The 11098-nt window shown below is 36.2% G+C and overlaps 1 pseudogene; it reads right to left on the bottom strand.

Annotated features, from left to right (window-relative positions):
• Positions 1 to 784: 784 nt before the first annotated feature.
• On the bottom strand, positions 785 to 11098 carry LOC133058699 (UDP-glucuronosyltransferase 2C1-like; annotated as a pseudogene).

Raw genomic sequence — 11098 nt, 5'->3', positions numbered from 1 at the left:
ATCATGCTGCTGCTTAAAAATTATACATTGATCCTTCACTGACCTTAGATTTTAAGTAAAGAATACTTAGTATTGCTCATTTGATTTTTTTTTATAACCTATCCTCTGATCACCTCTCCAGGCTAATTTCTGTTTGTCCAAACCCAACAAGTTATCATTACTGAATTTCTACCAGGATTTTGAGTGAATCATTCCATCTTTATTTGCTCTTTTCTATAATTATTATACTATCCCTATAATGTCCATTTTTAGACTAAGGTATGCAAAATAACTTTCAACTTCAAAATCTTGGAAGCCTAAAACAACACATTGCTTCTTTCTCGTGCCATATGTCCGTCTATTGAGCCGTTCCTGTTGCTATATTCTTTAATCAGGACTCAGGCTGACAGAATAGCCACTCTGGAACACACCCCTTTGACATCATAGAGGAAAAGAGAACTCTGGGGTAAGTGCTCCTGACAATTGAGTTCTGGACCTGGAAGTGATTCATGCAACTTCAGTTCACTGTCATTGCCCAGAGAGTATTGAACAATTCCACTAAACTCAGAGGCTAGGACCATTATTGTTGTCAAATATCTGGTATATTTGATAAACATCACTAAGGATTACCATGATAACATGGCAAATAGTTAATGGTAGCATAATATTAATAGTCTAAGGTGGATAATTCCCATTAATTTTTGTGTCTAGTTTTTTCAGTTTGAGAGTCAAACACTAAAAATGATAGACTTGAAATCATTCCAGGAGGTAAATACTCAGAGAAGTATAAAGGGGCACATTTAATTTACTTTAGGCAGGAATTTGCAGGCTTGCAATGCAGTCCTCCAACAAATTCAACATTAGGTAAGTAAAGGTATGTAAATTCACAATCCCAGTAAGTTCGAATCAACCACATTTCAGCACTTCCCAAAATCTTACATAATGTGGTAGGTTTTCTTGGACAAAATGAAAGAGAGGGAAAACAATCTCATATGTTAAGTGGGGCATGCTTTGCCAAAGAATTTTCTAAGAAAAATATTTAAAGAACCAATATTAGTTCTATGCAACCCATGAGAAATCAATAAGCCTTCCCCCCTCAAGAGTACACAATACTGAGATCATGATAACTAAACATGGACTTAGGTATGGAATAAAGCCAAAAGCTTGTTTCTTTCTCTCTGCCAACAGAGTCTTTCTGTTTGAGCTAAGCCTAGCCCAGCTGCATGCTCAGAATCGGCATGTGCTCCTAGCAATGAACAAAAACTCAGCCAGAGGTCCTCAACCTACTATGGTAGTCTCCTCCTCTTCTGTAATTCCAATTTACCTCATCCTCATTGCTCCAAAAGTGGCTGATATCTTTTAAAAACAGCATTTATAATTTATCCATCTTTTCTTCTTGTGTTTGGTACTGTTCTTCCATAACTGAATACATCCTATCAGGAATGAAAATCCTTTAATAAAAATACGAAAGTAATGACCTTCTTTCCTATACATAATTATAGCTCCTGTCTAACAAGACTTCGTTCTCTTTGGCGAAGATAGAACACTGCATAATAATTTGATGGTGTAATATTTGCCATTTTGACATATTTGGCTGATAAACAGTACCAAAGGGTGACCTTTGAACTGAAGTGGAGACCAAGTGAACTTGAACAGAATAAGAACTCAAATTAGTGACTCTGCATTGAGTTATCTTCCTTATTTTGGAAACAGAGCTTCATTTCTGAATTGTATTTAATTACTGTACCACAGCTTAAGCATAAGAACCTTACCCTGAGTTTGGAAAAAAAAAAAAAAGAACCTTACCCAGAGTTTGGTGTCCTTTTGAAACATGTGCTTCATATCACTGATAGGAGGAACCCATATCTATCTGTTTTCTCACCACATGGCTTTTTGAATATTGTCTTGATGTCCTAAGTGTGATGAAGTTTTGATCAGAAAATATAAGGGGTTTTGATCTGACCAGGGCAATCTTTTTATGTGAAAGATCACAAACAAATCTCAGTAATTTAGGGGATGATTCTGTTAATGACAAAGGTATTAAAAATCCAGTTTCAGATCCAAGACAGACCCTGTACTGGAGTCTTACTAGTGTTAACCAGGAGTATAATCTTATTCACTTTGTGTGATGTTTCTCTCCCATGCTTTATTTTAATGACTGTTTTACTGAGATGTATTTTATATGCCATACAATTCTTCTTTTTAAAAAAACAGTTGAGTAGTTTTTAGTACATTTATAACATTATGAAAACATCACCACTGGTTCAGTGATAAAAGAATCTGGATGCCAATGCAAGAGACTCAAGAGATATGGGTTCCATCCCTGGGTCAAAACCACAATGAGGTACCATTACACACCAGTCAGGATGGCTGCTATCCAAAAGTCTACAAGCAATAAATGCTGGAGAGGGTGTGGAGAAAAGGGAACCCTCTTACATTGTTGGTGGGAATGCAAACTAATACAGCCGCTATGGAAAACAATGTGGAGATTTCTTAAAAAACTGGAAATAGAACTGCCATATGACCCAGCAGTACCACTTCTGGGCATACACACCGAGGAAACCAGATCTGAAAGAGACACGTGCACCCCAGTGTTCATCGCAGCACTGTTTATAATAGCCAGGACATGGAAGCAACCTAGATGCCCATCAGCAGATGAATGGATAAGGAAGCTGTGGTATATATACACCATGGAATATTACTCAGCCTTTAAAAAGAATTCATTTGAATCAGTCCTAATGAGATGGATGAAACTGGAGCCCCTTATACAGAGTGAAGTAAGCCAGAAAGATAAAGAACATTACAGCATACTAACACATATATATGGAATCTAGAAAGATGGTAATGATAACCCTATATGCAAAACAGAAAAAGAGACCAGAAATACAGAACAGACTTTTGGACTCTGTGGGAGAAGGTGAGGGTGGGATATTTCAAAAGAACAGCATGTATACTATCTATGGTGAAACAGATCACCAGCCCAGGTGGGATGCATGAGACAAGTGCTCAGGCCTGGTGCACTGGGAAGACCCAGAGGAATCGGGTGGAGAGGGAGGTGGGAGGGGGGATCGGGATGGGGAATACGTGTAAATCTATGGCTGATTCATATCAATGTATGACAAAACCCACTGAAATGTTGTGAAGTAATTAGCCTCCAACTAATTAAAAAAAAAAAAAAAAAAACAGTCGAGTAGTTTTTAGTACATTTATAACATTATGAAAACATCACCACTGGTTCAGTGATAAAAGAATCTGGATGCCAATGCAAGAGACTCAAGAGATATGGGTTCCATCCCTGGGTCAAGAAGATCCCCTGGAGTAGGAAATGGCAACCCCCTCCAGTATTTTTGACTGGAAAATTCCACAGACACAGGAGACTGGTGGGCTGCAGTCCATGGGGTCACAAAGAGTGGGACATGACTGAGCAGACATGTGCATGCGTGTACACCACTGTTAAATTCAAAAGCAAATTTATTACTCGCACAAGAAACCCTGTATCCATTGGCCACCATTCCCCATTTCTCCCTGACAACCGGTAACCTATTTTTTTATCTACTTGCCTGTTCAAAAATAATCTTTTTTCCCTTAATATAAATGAATTCATACATTATTATGTCTCTTTCATTGCCTTCTTTCACTTAGCATAATATTTTTCAAGGTTCACCTGCATGGTAATATGTATCAGTACTTCATTACTTTTTGTTGCTGAAAGATTTTTGTCAAGATATACTTCATTTTGTTTATTCATTCATTGGTTAATGAACTTTTGGGCTGTTTTCATGTTTGTCTACTAAGAATAATGCTGATATGAACATTCATGTATATGTTTTCTGTATACATATGTCATCATTTTTCTTGATTTTAAACCTAGGAGTAGAATTGCAGGGTTATATGATTGTTTCACTAACTTTCATATTATAAGATGACATCTTTTTCCTGTTAATTCTCCCCTCCTGATTTAGTGATCTAGAGTGGTAAAGAACCCGCCTGCCAATACAGGTTAGATGTTTAGAGACGCGGGTTCAATCCCTGGGTCAGGAAGATCCCCTGGAGGAAAGCACTAGCAACCCACTCCAGTATTCTTGCCTGGTGAATGCCACGGAGAGCAGCCTGGCAGGCTGCATTCCTTACGGTCCCACAGAGTCAGACACGACTGAAACAACTTAGCAGCACACACACACACACGCATGTGCTTAATGCATCTTATTGAAATGAAACTGATATTGTAGGAGAAATAAAAAAGCAGTTTATCTGAATAAGAAGACTGTGAGACAATATCTCAAATTTGGAAAAGCATTTCCAAAAGCAATGCTACATTTGATATAACGCTGGGGCATTCGCTGAATATTGAATGACTAAAGAATTATTTACATCCCTTAAGAAAAGCTAGGAAAGTGTGCCTATGCTTTGTTTCGTTATCTATTATTGATTTATTGTGGACTTTTGTGTTCTGATACTGTGAAATTAAAAATTTGAGTTATATATTTCTGTCTGGTAAAAAAATCATCCATTAAGTTATGATTCTGTTACCCTTTTAGACATTGACCATTTTTGTGTGTCTAACCTAACAGTTCTTTTTCTCCCAAAATATTTATAAATATTTCCTCAATATATGTTTTGAAACAGATACCACCTTACTCATTTCCTTGTCAATTATTTGAACATATCTATGACATGATTCAGTTTATAATTGTATAATTTATGTTATCCTTTTAAAATCTGAAAAATATACTTGAAATATACTTTATAATGAAAATCCTCAATGGATTCTGAATAGCAATCTATATGTAATAGCATTTTAAAATTTATGAGAGTCAAAGAAATGTTTTTCTTCTATTTACCAAGCCTCTATTATTCTTTCTCAGATTATCGATATATTCCCCAAAAGAATGTTAGTGTGCCAAGAGTTAGGAATAAATCAGAGACAGAGTTATATCCTGTCCCTATTCCTTACTATAAAAGAGTTTTCAAAACTGAGTACAAAGTTGTTGGAACCAGAAGTAAACAAATAGCTTCAGTCCAGCTGTAGATCCGTCACTGCTTGATCCGTTACTCAGAAAATGTCACCAGAAGATTTTCACCTTTCTTTTCTCACTTTTACCTTTTGCAGCTTGGACTCTCACTTTGCAGCAGTTTTGTCCACACTCTTTAGGTTCGATTCTTGAGCTATAAGCACCTGTTTCTGTCACAGAGTGCCCAGAAAAAGCTTCCATGCAACATGTCGACCTTAATTAGGTCATACACCTTTTTTGAATCTGTGGCATATTTCTACGTAGCACACCTCAGTAGAAACACTCATATTGTTTGTGAGTTGTAGAAGAAAAATTTCTCAAAGATATCTTGAAAAAAATGAAGTGGCTACAAACAACAAGAGATCACAAGTATAAGGAAAACTGTTACTTAGGAATAAGCTTAATTTTTAGTAATGATAGGGATTTAGAGATATTGATACTTATATTAAAAAATAGCAACAAAGAAAACACTTTTAAAATTCATGTGTCTACAAGCAATAAATGCTGGAGAGGGTGTGGAGAAAATGGAACCCTCTTACACTGTTGGTGGGAATGCAAACTAGTACAGCCGCTATGGAAAACAGTGTGGAGATTTCTTAAAAAACTGGAAATAGAACTGCCATATGACCCAGCAGTACCACTTCTGGGCATACACACTGAGGAAACCAGATCTGAAAGAGACACGTGCACCCCAATGTTCATCGCAGCACTGTTTATAATAGCCAGGACATGGAAGCAACCTAGATGCCCATCAGCAGATGAATGGATAAGGAAGCTGTGGTACATATACACCATGGAATATTACTCAGCCTTTAAAAAGAATTCATTTGAATCAGTCCTAATGAGATGGATGAAACTGGAGCCCATTATACAGAGTGAAGTAAGCCAGAAAGATAAAGAACATTACAGCATACTAACACATATATATGGAATCTAGAAAGATGGTAATGATAACCCTATATGCAAAACAGAAAAAGAGACACAGATGTACAGAACAGACTTTTGGACTCTGTGGGAGAAGGCGAGGGCGGGTTGTTTCGAGAGAACAGCATTGAAACATGTATATTATCTATGGAGGGCGGGTTGTTACGAGAGAACAGCATTGAAACATGTATATTATCTATGGTGAAACAGTTCACCAGCCCAGGCTGGATGCGTGAGACAAGTGCTCGGGCCTGGTGCATTGGGAAGACCCAGAGGGATCGGGTAGAGAGGGAGGTGGGAGGGAGGATCAGGATGGGGAATACATGTAAATCCATGGCTGATTCATATCAATGTATGACAAAACCCACTACAATATTGTAAAGTAATTAGCCTCCAACTAATAAAAATAAATGAAAAAATAAAAAATAAAATTCATGTGGAAATACAAGACTCCAAATAGTCAAAGCAATCATGATAAAGAAGAACAAAGCTGGAGACATCACAGTTTCTGATTCTAAGCAATGTTTTAGAGCTGTACCAATCAAAATGATATGATACTGGCATAAAAGCAGACCCACTGATCAATGGAACAGACTCAAGAGCCCATAAATAAGCCCATGCATATATGGCCAGCTAACATTTCACAAAGCAGACAAAAATATTCAGAGAAGGAAGGCAATCTTAAATAATTCTTGCTGAAAAAACTGGATATTTACATGCAAGAGAATGAAACTAGACCCCAATTTTACTTCACTACAAAAATTAACTTGCAATGGATTAAGAAGAATGTAAATGGAAGCCCTGAAACCATAAAATTCTTAGGAGGAAATATAGGGAAAACCTTCCGACATGGATCTTGGCAATGATGTTTTAAATATGACAACAAAATCATAAGTGATAAAATTTAAAATAAAAAAGTACAGATTAATTCACATTATAAAGCTTTTGAACAGCAAAAGAAATGATTAACAAGATGAAAAAGTAGCCTATGAAATGAGAGAAAATATGTGCAAACCGTTTATCTCATTTGTTGCTACTATATGAAATGTCTAAGGAAGACAAAGAATTCAACAACAGAAAAACCAAATAATTCAATTAAAAAATGAACAAAGGACCTGAATAGACATTTTTCCAAAGAGGACACTCAAATAGTCAACAAGTACATAAAAAAGTTCTCAACATCACTGATTACCAGAGAAATGTAACTCAAAACCACAATGAGATATCACCTTTCACCTATTAGGATAGCTATCATTGAAAAGAGAACAGATAACAAATACTGGTGGGGATGTGGAGAAAAGAGAACCCTTGTGCTCTGTTATTGAGAATGTAAATTGGTAAAGCTACAGTAGAAAACAGTATGGTTATTCCTCAAAAACTTCAAAATAAAACTACTACAGCACTCCCATGTCAGTTGGATCATTATTGACAATATCCATAATATGGAAACAATCTGTTTTTCAGTGAGTGAATGGACAAAGAAAATACGGTTACATCAAAAATAGAAAATATTATTAAGTCATGAGAAAAAGGAACGATCTGCCACTTGCTTAAACAAGAATGGAACTTGAGGGAAATATGGTAAGTGAAGTAACTCAGAGAAAGGCAAATACTGTTTGATATTATTTAAATATGAGATCTAAAAAGAAAGTGAAACAAAAAAGAAAAATGAAGTCACAGAGAACAGACTGGTGGTTGCCACATCCTAGGGATAAAGGATAGACACAAAAGGTAGGTGAAGGTGGACAAATGATATAAACTTTCAGTTTTCAAATAAGCAAGTCCTGGGGATCTAATGTACAGCTTGGTGACTATAGTTAATAACTGTGGTTGTTTTTAGTCACTTCAGTTCAATTCAGTTCAGTGGCTCAGTCATGTCTGACTCTTTGTGACCCCATGAACTGCAGCACGCCAGGCCTCCCTGTCCATCACTAACCCCCAGAGTTTACTCAACCCATGTCCATTGTGTCGGTGATGCCATCCAACCATCTCATCTTCTGTCATCCCCTTCTCCTCCTGCCCTCAATCTTTCCCAGCATCAGGGTCTTTTCAAATGAGTCAGCTCTTCACATCAGGTGGCCAAAGTATTGGAGTTTCAGCTCCAGCATCAGTCCTTCCAATGAACACCCAGGACTGATCTCCTTTAGGATGGACTAGTTGGATCTCCTTGCAGTCCAAGGGACTCTCAAGAGTCTTCTCCAACACCACAGTTCAAAAGCATCAATTCTTCAGCACTCAGCTTTCTTCACAGTCCAACTCTCACATCCATACATGACCACTGGAAAAAACATAGCCTTGACTAGACGGACCTTTGTTGACTAATGTCTCTGCTTTTTAATACACTGTCTAGGTTGGTCATAACTTTCCACCCAAGGAGTAAACATCTTTTAATTTCATGACTGCAGTCACCATCTTCAGTTATTTTGGAGCCCAAAAAAATAAAGTCAGCCACTGTTTCCACTGTTTCCCCATCTATTTGCCATGAAGTGATGGGACCGGATGCCATGATCTTAGTTTTCTGAATGTTGAGCTTTTAGTCACTAAGTACTGTCTGACTCATTTGCACCCATGGATGGTAGCCTGTTATTCTCCTCTCTCCATGGGATTTTCTAGGCAAGAATACTGAAATGGGTTGCCATTTCCTTTTCCAGGGGATCTTCCTGACCTAGGGATCAAACGTCCTGGCAGGCAGATTCTTTACTACTGAGCCAACAGGGAAGTCCATCGTTGTTAATACTGTATTGTATATTTGAAATGTGCTAAGAGAATAAGTCTAAAGTTCTCACCTCAAAGGAGGAGAGAATTTTAACCATGTGTGGTGATGAATGTTAACTAAAGTTACTGTAGTGATCGTTTCACAATATGTACAAATATAAAATCATTATGTTGTATACCTGTGATGAAACAATATGGTTGTTTTGGTTTTTTTTTTTAGTGAGTTTTGCTTTTTTTTTCTCATTTATTTTTATTAGTTGGAGGCTAATATTAATGCATATATATGGAATTTAGAAAGATGGTAATGATAACCCTATATGCAAGACAGGAAAAGAGACACAGATGTATAAAACAATGTGGTTTTAAAGCAGGACAAGAAAAATTTAACCTAAAAAGTTCTCTGCCATTTGAACCAACACCCTGCTTCCCTTTAGTATACATTTTACATCTCCATTGTACATTATCAAGATCTGCTTAGAAGATACAGGAATGTCTACTCACAATAAAACAAAAACAAACAAAAATTACGATTTCCTCCTGGCACTAGCAAAGTAACTCCTTAGGAGATAGCATTCCTTCCTTAATCTCTCAAGGGGTCACAATGACCCACCACTTGCTTTATTGGCCTCTGTAAACTGTCAGTATATTACTCTGATCTAAAACCCTTTGTCTCAAAAACATATAACCGTTCTTTGACTTCTAATGGGTGAAATATTCTCCAGAGCTTTCTGAAAGACTCTCTCCTGGGTTATAATCCTCACATTGGCTCAAATAAAATTTTCCACTTGTTTCTTAGGCTAACTATTGGCTAATTTCTTCATCCACACCTGAAACTAATACAATATAAAATGTTAATTTTATTTAAAAAATCTAACTAAATAATGCAAGTAGGGTACTGCCTCCTCTAAGATAATTAGTATATTGTGCAAAATCATCCTTAGCACAATTAAATAAATTTTAAAAATGCTGCTTTTAAAAAATCAATTATGAAAAATGAAAAACAAAGGGGCACACAGACTTACTGAAATAGAGAAAATCTTTTTGTTGGAGTCAAAACTCACTAGTTGACTTATAATGTAGTTATGAACAGAACAATAACAACAGGATGACAATGAGTTAAGTTTAAACATCTAGAAACATGGTCCTTTAGAGAAAAATCTTCCATGTTTCTCTTCTTGGAGACAAGAGTAGAGAAACCAAGATTTATATATTTCTTTTCCAGTTTCATGCTCACCACATTCCAAGCCCAGGAATCAGTCAACCAAGTGTTGATAGGATACAAATACAAAACTTGAAAAGAGAAGATTAATCAGGAAGAAAACAGAGTATATAAAAAAGAGAGGTAAAAAAGAGAGAAATAGTCAGGGTTATGGAACTTACACTGTCAGATTTGAGTTTTCCAGATACTTTGAAAAAATTAGTAACATCATATAGGATATATGGAGAAATAAAGAGAATATTTCTTCTGTGATACATATTTTCAATACACAATGATATAAAACAAAACAAAAAACCAAAAGCTTAAAAAAAGGAAAAATTGAAGAAAAAGTTATTATTTTCATTCAAAACAGTTAAGCAACAGAATCTTATATCTCACTTAAAAGAAAACTTTTCAAAGGTTTCATACAGTCAGATAGATACTCACATTATACATATGAAATAAGAATCATTATTGCATGTAAATTTCTCTTACCTAAAAACTTGCTGTAATACTCATCCCATTCTGGAAATGAATAATGTGCAGACATCACATGGTATACAATACCATGTGGTATTGTGGGTATACCATGTGGGTATACAATACCCATGGTATACAATAACCAGTTCTCCAGCCTCTGTATAAAAGTCATACTGTCTATCAGTCTTGATGTGACACCAGGAATATATAAAGAAAGCATAAGAATCCCAGAACACAATCTCTCAATGACTTTTTCATAGGGAAACTGCAAAGAATATATAAATGGAATATTGATGAGTTCAGCCACTAATTCTCTACAAAGGCTTAAAGGGTCAGCAATACAGATATCAAACTTAGCTGTCTGTAACCTGCTGAGTTACTCCTTCTTTGTGACAGCACTTATCACATACTCTTTTGGCTGTTGCTAAAAATATTTGATCATTTTTATCAGTTTTACTTGCCTGTCACATCATGAAAATTTTGGCAGTTCAAAAGAAAGTGTGTAGAGATCAGCACTGAATTATTCCATGAAATTTTCTTTACTTGTTGGAAGTTGAAGAATCTCCACATTAAAGGGAGTCTGGGATGATCAAGCAAAGAACTCGTTGAAGGTACCAAGATGGTTATCTCATACCCATGAAAGTAGAGTTCATCCAGAATAACTTTAAAATTAATCCAGTGACTAAAATCCATGGGTCATACAAGTACCTTTTCAGTAGTCCTTCCTTTCAGGGTCAAAGAACCATAAATGTAGCATGAAAAGGACACAGAAGCCTTTCACAGTTTTCAT

The sequence above is a fragment of the Dama dama genome, chromosome 6 (genome assembly GCF_033118175.1).
Source record: "Dama dama isolate Ldn47 chromosome 6, ASM3311817v1, whole genome shotgun sequence".
In the NCBI taxonomy this organism is placed as follows: Eukaryota; Metazoa; Chordata; class Mammalia; order Artiodactyla; family Cervidae; genus Dama; species Dama dama.
Note: the sequence above shows the minus strand (reverse complement) of the source record. Positions and strands in the feature narration are given on the sequence as shown.